The following is a 7,587-nucleotide window of genomic DNA, read 5'->3' as shown; positions in this document are numbered from 1 at the left end:
TTCTCTCCATCTTGTGGCCGAACCTCTCTTCCTCCTTGGAGATCAAGTGGTGGCCGGATTTTAGCTTGGAGAAGAAGGAGAGAAAGCTTACATCCCTTGGAGCTTGGTTGGTGGAAAAAGATCTTCATCTTTTGGAAGCATAGTGCTTGGCCGAAACTTGAAGAAAGGAGAAGAAGGTGCTTTGGTGGTTTCTCATCTCGGAAGATCGTTGCCCACACAACGTCCAAGGTTAGAAGAGGAATACGGTAGAAGACCTAGAGGTTTTTGCTTGCAAAAGAAAAGGTATACTAGTATTTAATTTCCGCATCATACTAGTTTTATCTTCATGTAAAAATACCAAATACAAGAGGCATGCGATTCTAGTATTTCGAATTTATTTTCGATGTTGTGTTCTTTTGTTTTTCTTTTCCTTGTGATTTGATTGTTCTTTTCGGTTGACCTAAAGTTATTTAAGGAAATTAAATATTAGCTTTCCTTAAAAGGCTTTGTCTAGGCGGTGGTGGTTGTTCCCATATCCAAGAAGGCCATGTGCCTCGCTATGCAGTCCTGGAAGTCAATTCTGGAAATTAATATTTAATGAAATTAATAACCTAGGTGATTTGGATCGAACGTGTTAAGTTCTGCAGGAGATCCAAGTCTAAACCTAAAAGAACAAATAAATTAAACTTTGGATCAAACGTGTTAAGTTTCGCAGGCGATCCAAGTTTAATTTAAAAGAACACATGGTAGCTAGGAAAATGTTCAGACCTTTGTACAAAATTTTTGTACAGTGGAACCATTAGGTTTTCCGAGTAGCAACCAACAATTTGCAGGCAATTCACCCCCCTCTTGTCGGTCTCCTCTGCACCAACATAAACTTCCTTTCCTTGTGTGTCCTTGGGTGGGCATAGTCTTGGCTGATGTCAACTAAATTTCTCGAAAACTATGCAAATCCCTAATAATTATGGCCGAGCACGTGGCCATACTTTTATAATCAAGTTCATTAAATGTTATCCAGTGACTTAAGGGCGCGTGCCCCACACTGCTGCCGCACGCTTGATGTGACAGGCGGATATCCACTCGCGACGTGACGTGCGCCTTTTCAAATTCAATGATTGGATCTGCTTCTAAGTTTCGATAACTCTGGATTGGACGGCTGAGGTCGATCGGCCACGAGGTTTATAAACCTCGTGTGCGTCGTCGTCTTCCTCACTTCACGTCTTCGTCTTCGAGCTTCTTAGCGACGTTGCGTCCTTCTTCCTTTCCAACGATCTTCCTTGTAAGCTCCCTCCTCCTTTCAATCGAATCCTTTCGTTTCTCTTCGATTTCTTAGTTTTTGATGGCAAGTACCTCGTGACCCCTTGCCCCTGTCCTTGGACTATGGTACACTTCCATCGAGTCTAGGTTCGACGGGGGCGATGCTGAGGGTTTACAAGCTGCTTATGAGCTTCCCCTGACTATGAAATTATTCTCCCTTCTTCTTTTGATCGGTCGAGTGAAACACCGCCTAGTTGTTTATACTTTTTTAGAGATCAATTCACTACCGGTCTGTGTTTCCCGGTCCACCCATTTTTTCCCCAGTTTGTAAATACTTTTGTCTCTCTTTCCACCAATTAGTCCCGAACTCTTTTAGGCTGCTGTATGATGTCGTTGTCCATTTCCTCCTGCACTACATTCCTTTGACCCCCTCGGCTCTTTCACTACTTCTATTATTCTAAACTATCGGAGTCAAGAACCTTCCTATTCCAAGCCCGAGTGGGCTCGGTCTTCTTCGATAAGATGTCGTCCTCTAATAAGCATTGGAAGGATTACTTTTTCTTCGTACGGTTCCCGAGCGGCCAGATTTATTGACCGGTTGGCAGCTAGAGATTACGAATTTGCCATCGCTCGATAAATATAAAGGTCGAGCGGAATATCTCCAAGTAACCTCAAGCTTAGCTAGACAGAAGTATCACATTCATAAGTTGTTGCTGGAGGGTGTCCTCTACGTATTTGGCCTGAGTCCGATCCGTATGAAGCTTCCATCCAGCCTAGGTATGCTCTTTCTCAGTCTAACTTTTGAATCTAACTGATTTCTCTCTTTCTTTTGCAACTTGAGTTATGTTGCGCACACGTCTGGCCGACAAATCCAAACTTGGGATGCAGAGATCAATGCGGCGACCGTAGCTGAGTTGGAGAGTCAAGAGTCACAGTCAGTCAGCTCGCAAGAAGATCTGCTCGGAGAGAGCGAAAGAGCGCCGGCAAAGGGGAGTGAAGGGGGAGCAAGCCGGATAGATGGCCATGGAGCACAAGAGCGCTCGCCGATAGAACTTTCGTCAGAGTGGTCTCCAGCACTGCCGGTCGACTCGGCCTCTGAGTTGGCTTCTTCTAGGGAGCCTTTGATAATCCGAAAGAGGTGTCGCGTGGAGATTACTGCCCGATTCGCCACCTCCGCTACGCAGACTCCAACCATGACCAGCCTATTCCTTCCATCTGATCAGGGCGAGACCTCAATGTTAGAGTGTATACTAAAAGCTTAGTTTTTTGTAAACATTTATATTTGAAATAAAAAAATCACATTGGTCAATATCTACATTTATATGCTAAGTGTAGTTGTTCAATTGATTTATATTGTAGATAACATGGTGTGTGGTGTCATACACAGAAAATCATGTTATCAATTCCTTATAAATTATAAACAGTAGCTCACGACTAAGATGGAAAGAAACAAACCATTGAAATAGTCGTAGTATAATTAGGTATTAGTTTATTTTGACTAATAAATTACACTAGTACACTCTGAGTGTATTGAGTAGGATCTTTTAAGGTAAGTTCCTTTTATACTGACTTAATAAAAGAACAAGACCTTAGTTATTATGGAAGTGTGTGCTCTTAATCCTAATATAATAACAAGCACATATATTTAGTATTTATTTCTTTGATTTATCAAAGGGTGAGATTTAGCTCGATAAATCAAAAGATCTGATAAGTTGGGAAATGATATTACTTATAGTGTGTGTTGTTGATTATAGAAGGAAACTGTGTCCTAGTAATCTAGGTTGAGAATGTCCCCAAGAAGAGCTCATAAGGATTGTCATGTTAAACCCTGCAGGTGGACTTAGTCCCTGACATGACGATAAAGTTGAGTGGTACTACTCTCGGAGCTAGATGTTAATCAAATGAGTTGTCAGTAACTCATTAAATTAATGGACATTCGATATCTTAAACACAGGGAGACTAACACACTCATGATAAGAAGGAACCCATAATGTAATTTAGGATTGGTGCGGTAGTGCAATAATAACTCTCTAATGGAATGATTTATTTTTAATGAACTTGAGTTGTGTGTTCGGGGCGAACACGGGATACTCAAGCTCGTCGGAAGGCCAAAACCAATTTCTCCTCTAGGTCTTTGTCGTAGCCTCATTAAATGCCTTAAATCCACTCATAAAAAAACCCATCTTGGTGTCCAAGAGAGGGTCAGCCCATGACTTGGTGACCAAGTCATGGGGCCGGTCACTTCCTCCTCAATGGGGGTCGGTCCCTTGCTTGGTGCCCAAGCAAGAAGGGGTCGGCCACAATATTCAAATTATAGGGGGTGTTTTGAATTTTTAAAATCTTCTCTTTGTAGATATCTACAAGTTTTAAAAGAGAGATTTTAAAATATAAACCTTTCCTTATTTAAATTAGGTCACATGATTTAAAAGAAAGTTTAAACGTTTTAAAACTTTCATTTTTTAACCATCCTCATGGTTTTAGGAAAAAGGAAGAGAAGTTTTAAATTTGAAACTTTCTATTTTTGTAACCATGTTAAAAAAGGAAATTTTAGAAGAGAAGTTTTAAAATTTAAAACTTAGTTTTAATTTTTAAAACTTTCCTTTTTTAACATCCACTTTAGGGACTTAAAAGAGAGGTTATAAAATTTTATAAGAGCTTTTCTTCATTGCTTATAAATTTTTTACAAAAATTATTTTCTTCCTTTTAAGGGGCCGGCCAATCAATGATTGATCCAATCAATGATTGAATCAATCAAGAGGAAGGAAAAGGAAAAATAAAAGGGGAAAAGGAAAAAACAAGAGGAAGATTTTAATTATTGTAAAAATCTTTTTCTTATTTGCCTTGGGTAAGTAATATAAAAGAAGGGGAGGGGAGGTCTCAATATACATCAATTCTTATTCTCTTGTTGGAGCTCTTTATTGTGGCCGGTCCCTCTCTTCTTTCTTTTCCCCTTGCTCTCTTTTGTTCCTTGGTGGTGGTGGTGGCCAAATACTAGAGAAGGAGGAGGAGCTTTGGGTGGTGTTCATCTTGGAGGATTGTTGCCCACACGACGCCCAAGAGGAGGCGAGGAATACGACAGAAGATCTCGAGGTTATTAGCATACAAAGAAGAGGTATAACTAGTAATTATTTTCCGCATCATACTAGTTCTTCTTTGTTAGAATTCCAAACACAAGAGGCATATGATTCTAGAGTTTCGAATTTGTTTTGAAGTTGTGTTTTTTGTTTGTTTTTCGAATTTGTGATTCGATTGTTCCTTTTGGTTAAACCTAATGTTATTTTAGGAAATTAAATATTTAATTTCGTTAAGAGGTTTTGTCGAGGCAGTGGTGGATGCTCCCATACCCAAGAAGACCATGTGCCTCGCCATATTTGTCCTGGGAACTGATTTTCGAAATAAATATTTAATTGAATTTGTAACATAGGTTGATATGAATCAATAGTGTTAAGTTTTGCTTACGATCCAAATGTAAATCATTAAGAACAGATAAGTTAAATTTGGAATCAATAATGTTAAGTTCCGTTTGCGATTCCTAATTTAATTTCTAAAGAACACAATAGATTGTTTAGGAAATGTTTGACACTTGTACAAAATTTTTGTACAATAGAACCAGTACGATCTTCCTAGGACCAACCAACACTCCACACCTGCGCCCAAACAAGCGACGACAGTCCCGTATACTTCGCTTTCATCCAATCGGACGCCTTCTTTGTCCGGGCTGCCACAAAGAACAATCTTCACGTTGTCGGTTGCTTTCATGTCGCCTCCACTGTCGAAGGTTCAGAAGTCTCGAATCCGAACAGCGTCGGTGTCCCAGTCACCTAACAGAGAAACCTCAGCCCCGTCCGCTCCGAGTGGCTAGCACCACATAATGACAGTCATTCATCTGCCTATGGACAAGTGGCGCAACTCTGACAACGCTGAATCCCGAGCCCCAGAGCACCAAATAATTATCCAGGAGCCGCTCGAACAGATATATGTCAACGCCCGAGCCCACGCGATGGTCATGCCTCCAGGAGCGCTCACCTACAATCATACCCAAATGTCCACTGGGGTAAGTATTTTACTTGTATATTCCTATTTATAGCTGCTCAACCCTAATAAACTTTTACTTCCTCATAGTATTGGGTAGAGAGTTTGGCCATGTGTCAAAGGCTCACATTTTTGGAGCAAAAGTTAAATAGCTGCGCACTCCGAGCGCCAGGAAGCGACTTATCAAGCGCAATTGGAGCAAATGAGTGCTGAGATGGCTCAATTAAGAGCTGATCTGAGTAAGAGCTTCGAGCAGTTGGAGGCAGAGAAGAGTAGGGGTGCCGAGCAGACTACACAATTGGCTTGGCTAGATAAACAGGTTAGCTCCTTCGAGTCCAAGCTTAACTTGGCCAACACCAGGAAGCTCCGGGCCATCGAGGACTTAGAGATCAAAAATAAGAATTTTCGGGTGTTGGCTCAAAAACTGAAGGAGGCTAAGGTCGCACTGAAGGCCGAGCAGACCACCTGAAGACCCAGCTCGCGGCGAAAGATAGAGAGCTCGCCTCGAAAGATAGAGAGCTCGCCTCGAAAGATGAGGAGCTGACGACGTTGAAGGCAGAGCTAGAAGCCTCCCGATCGGCCCTAGTGACGTATCAAGGGGTCGAGTCTAGTAGGTTCAAGCTCATAAAGCGGGCCTATATCCGCTTGGATGACTTTAATGACAAGGTCGCAGATCGGACACTCCGTCTATTCAACCTTGCTATTGACGGGATGCTCGGCCAACTGAAGGAATGTGGCTACATCCCCACTGACCTAACAAGCAAAGTCATCAGTTGGGATAAGCTGACTGAGTCGCTGCCCGATGATACTTTGGATTATTTGGAGTGAGCTTGCTTGAGCGAATGTTGAGTTATTTTGTATTGCCTTTCATGTGCTTTGTAATTTTATGCGAGCATCAATAAATGGTCGTCCGTTCGTCGTACCTTTTATTTAATATCGATTCTGTGCTAATCGACTTTTCCTTTTCATATTTTCCGCTTTGTTTCAATGCGCCATCGCTCAAGATTAAGCTAGTCTATGAAGACAAACCTTTTTCCATCGATCTCGGGTTTATAGCCGCCGCTCAACTGTTGATGTAGACAAGGGTTTAAGGTCATCACTCGACCGTTGATAGGTGGAAGATATGGGTTTAAGGTTGTCACTCAACTATTAATGATGACAAGGGTTTAAGGTCATCGCTCGACTGTTGATGACGACAAGGGTTTAAGGTCGTCACTCGACCGTTAATGACGATAAGGGTTTAAGCTCGTCGCTCGATCGTTGATGACGATAAGGGTTTAAGGGCGCCGCTCGATCGTTGATGACGACAATGGTTTATAGTCGCTGCTAGACTTTTAACTTGGTCGATCGGTTCAAGAGTCTGAAACAGTTTGCATTTTATTCATGTCTGTCATGCATCCAGAAGACATATATACAAATATATCTATATTTGCTCATCCACCTCTCACCTGGGCATGTAGGATTGGAGATGATTCACGCTCCATGGCTGCTTGAGCCATCTTTCATCTTCGTCCTACAAGTAGTAGGCCCTCGAGCGGAGTTTCTGTATGACCTTGTAAGATTCCACCCATGGTGCCTCGAGCTTGGTGACGTCCCCAACCGGCTTGATTATCTTCCAGACCAGATCGCCGACCTGGAAAGACCTCAGGATCGCCCTTCGATTGTAGTTCTACCTCATCCACTGTCGATATGACATTAGTCGAACGATAGTTTTATCCTGTACTTCATCCACCAAGTCGAGCTCTATTAACCTTCGCTCGGCGTTTCCCTCATTGTAAAGTTGCACTCGGTCGGATTCTACCCCAACCTCCACGGGGATCACCGCTTCTCCTCCATACACCAGTTGGAATGGTGTTACGTCGGTCGCTTCTTTTGGTGTCGTACGAAGTGCCCACAAGACACTCGGGAGCTCGTCAACCCAGCTGCCCCTAAAGTGATCGAGTCGAGCTCGTAAGCATCTAACGATCTCTCGGTTTGTGAGTTCCATTTGGTCGTTACTTGGGGTTAGGCCATTGAGGTGAAGGTCTACTGGATGTCATAGCCTTCGCACCACTCCCTGAGCTTCTGACCTATGAACTGCCTCCCGTTATCCGAGATGATCCGGTGAGGGATGCCAAACCGACACAAGATATTTTGCCAGATGAATTTGATGACCATATGTTCACTTACCTTTGACAGTGGCTCGGTTTCCATCCACTTTAAGAAGTACTCCACCATGACGAGCAGGAAGCTACGCTGACTAGTCGCCATAGGAAACGATCCCACAATGCCCATGCCTCATTGGTTGAACGGGCAAGATACCGTGGATATCTTCATTTC

The sequence above is a fragment of the Zingiber officinale genome, chromosome 2B (genome assembly GCF_018446385.1).
Source record: "Zingiber officinale cultivar Zhangliang chromosome 2B, Zo_v1.1, whole genome shotgun sequence".
NCBI classification, from domain to species: domain Eukaryota; kingdom Viridiplantae; phylum Streptophyta; class Magnoliopsida; order Zingiberales; family Zingiberaceae; genus Zingiber; species Zingiber officinale.
The sequence above is the reverse complement of the archived record's forward strand: the minus strand, read 5'-3'. Positions refer to the sequence as shown.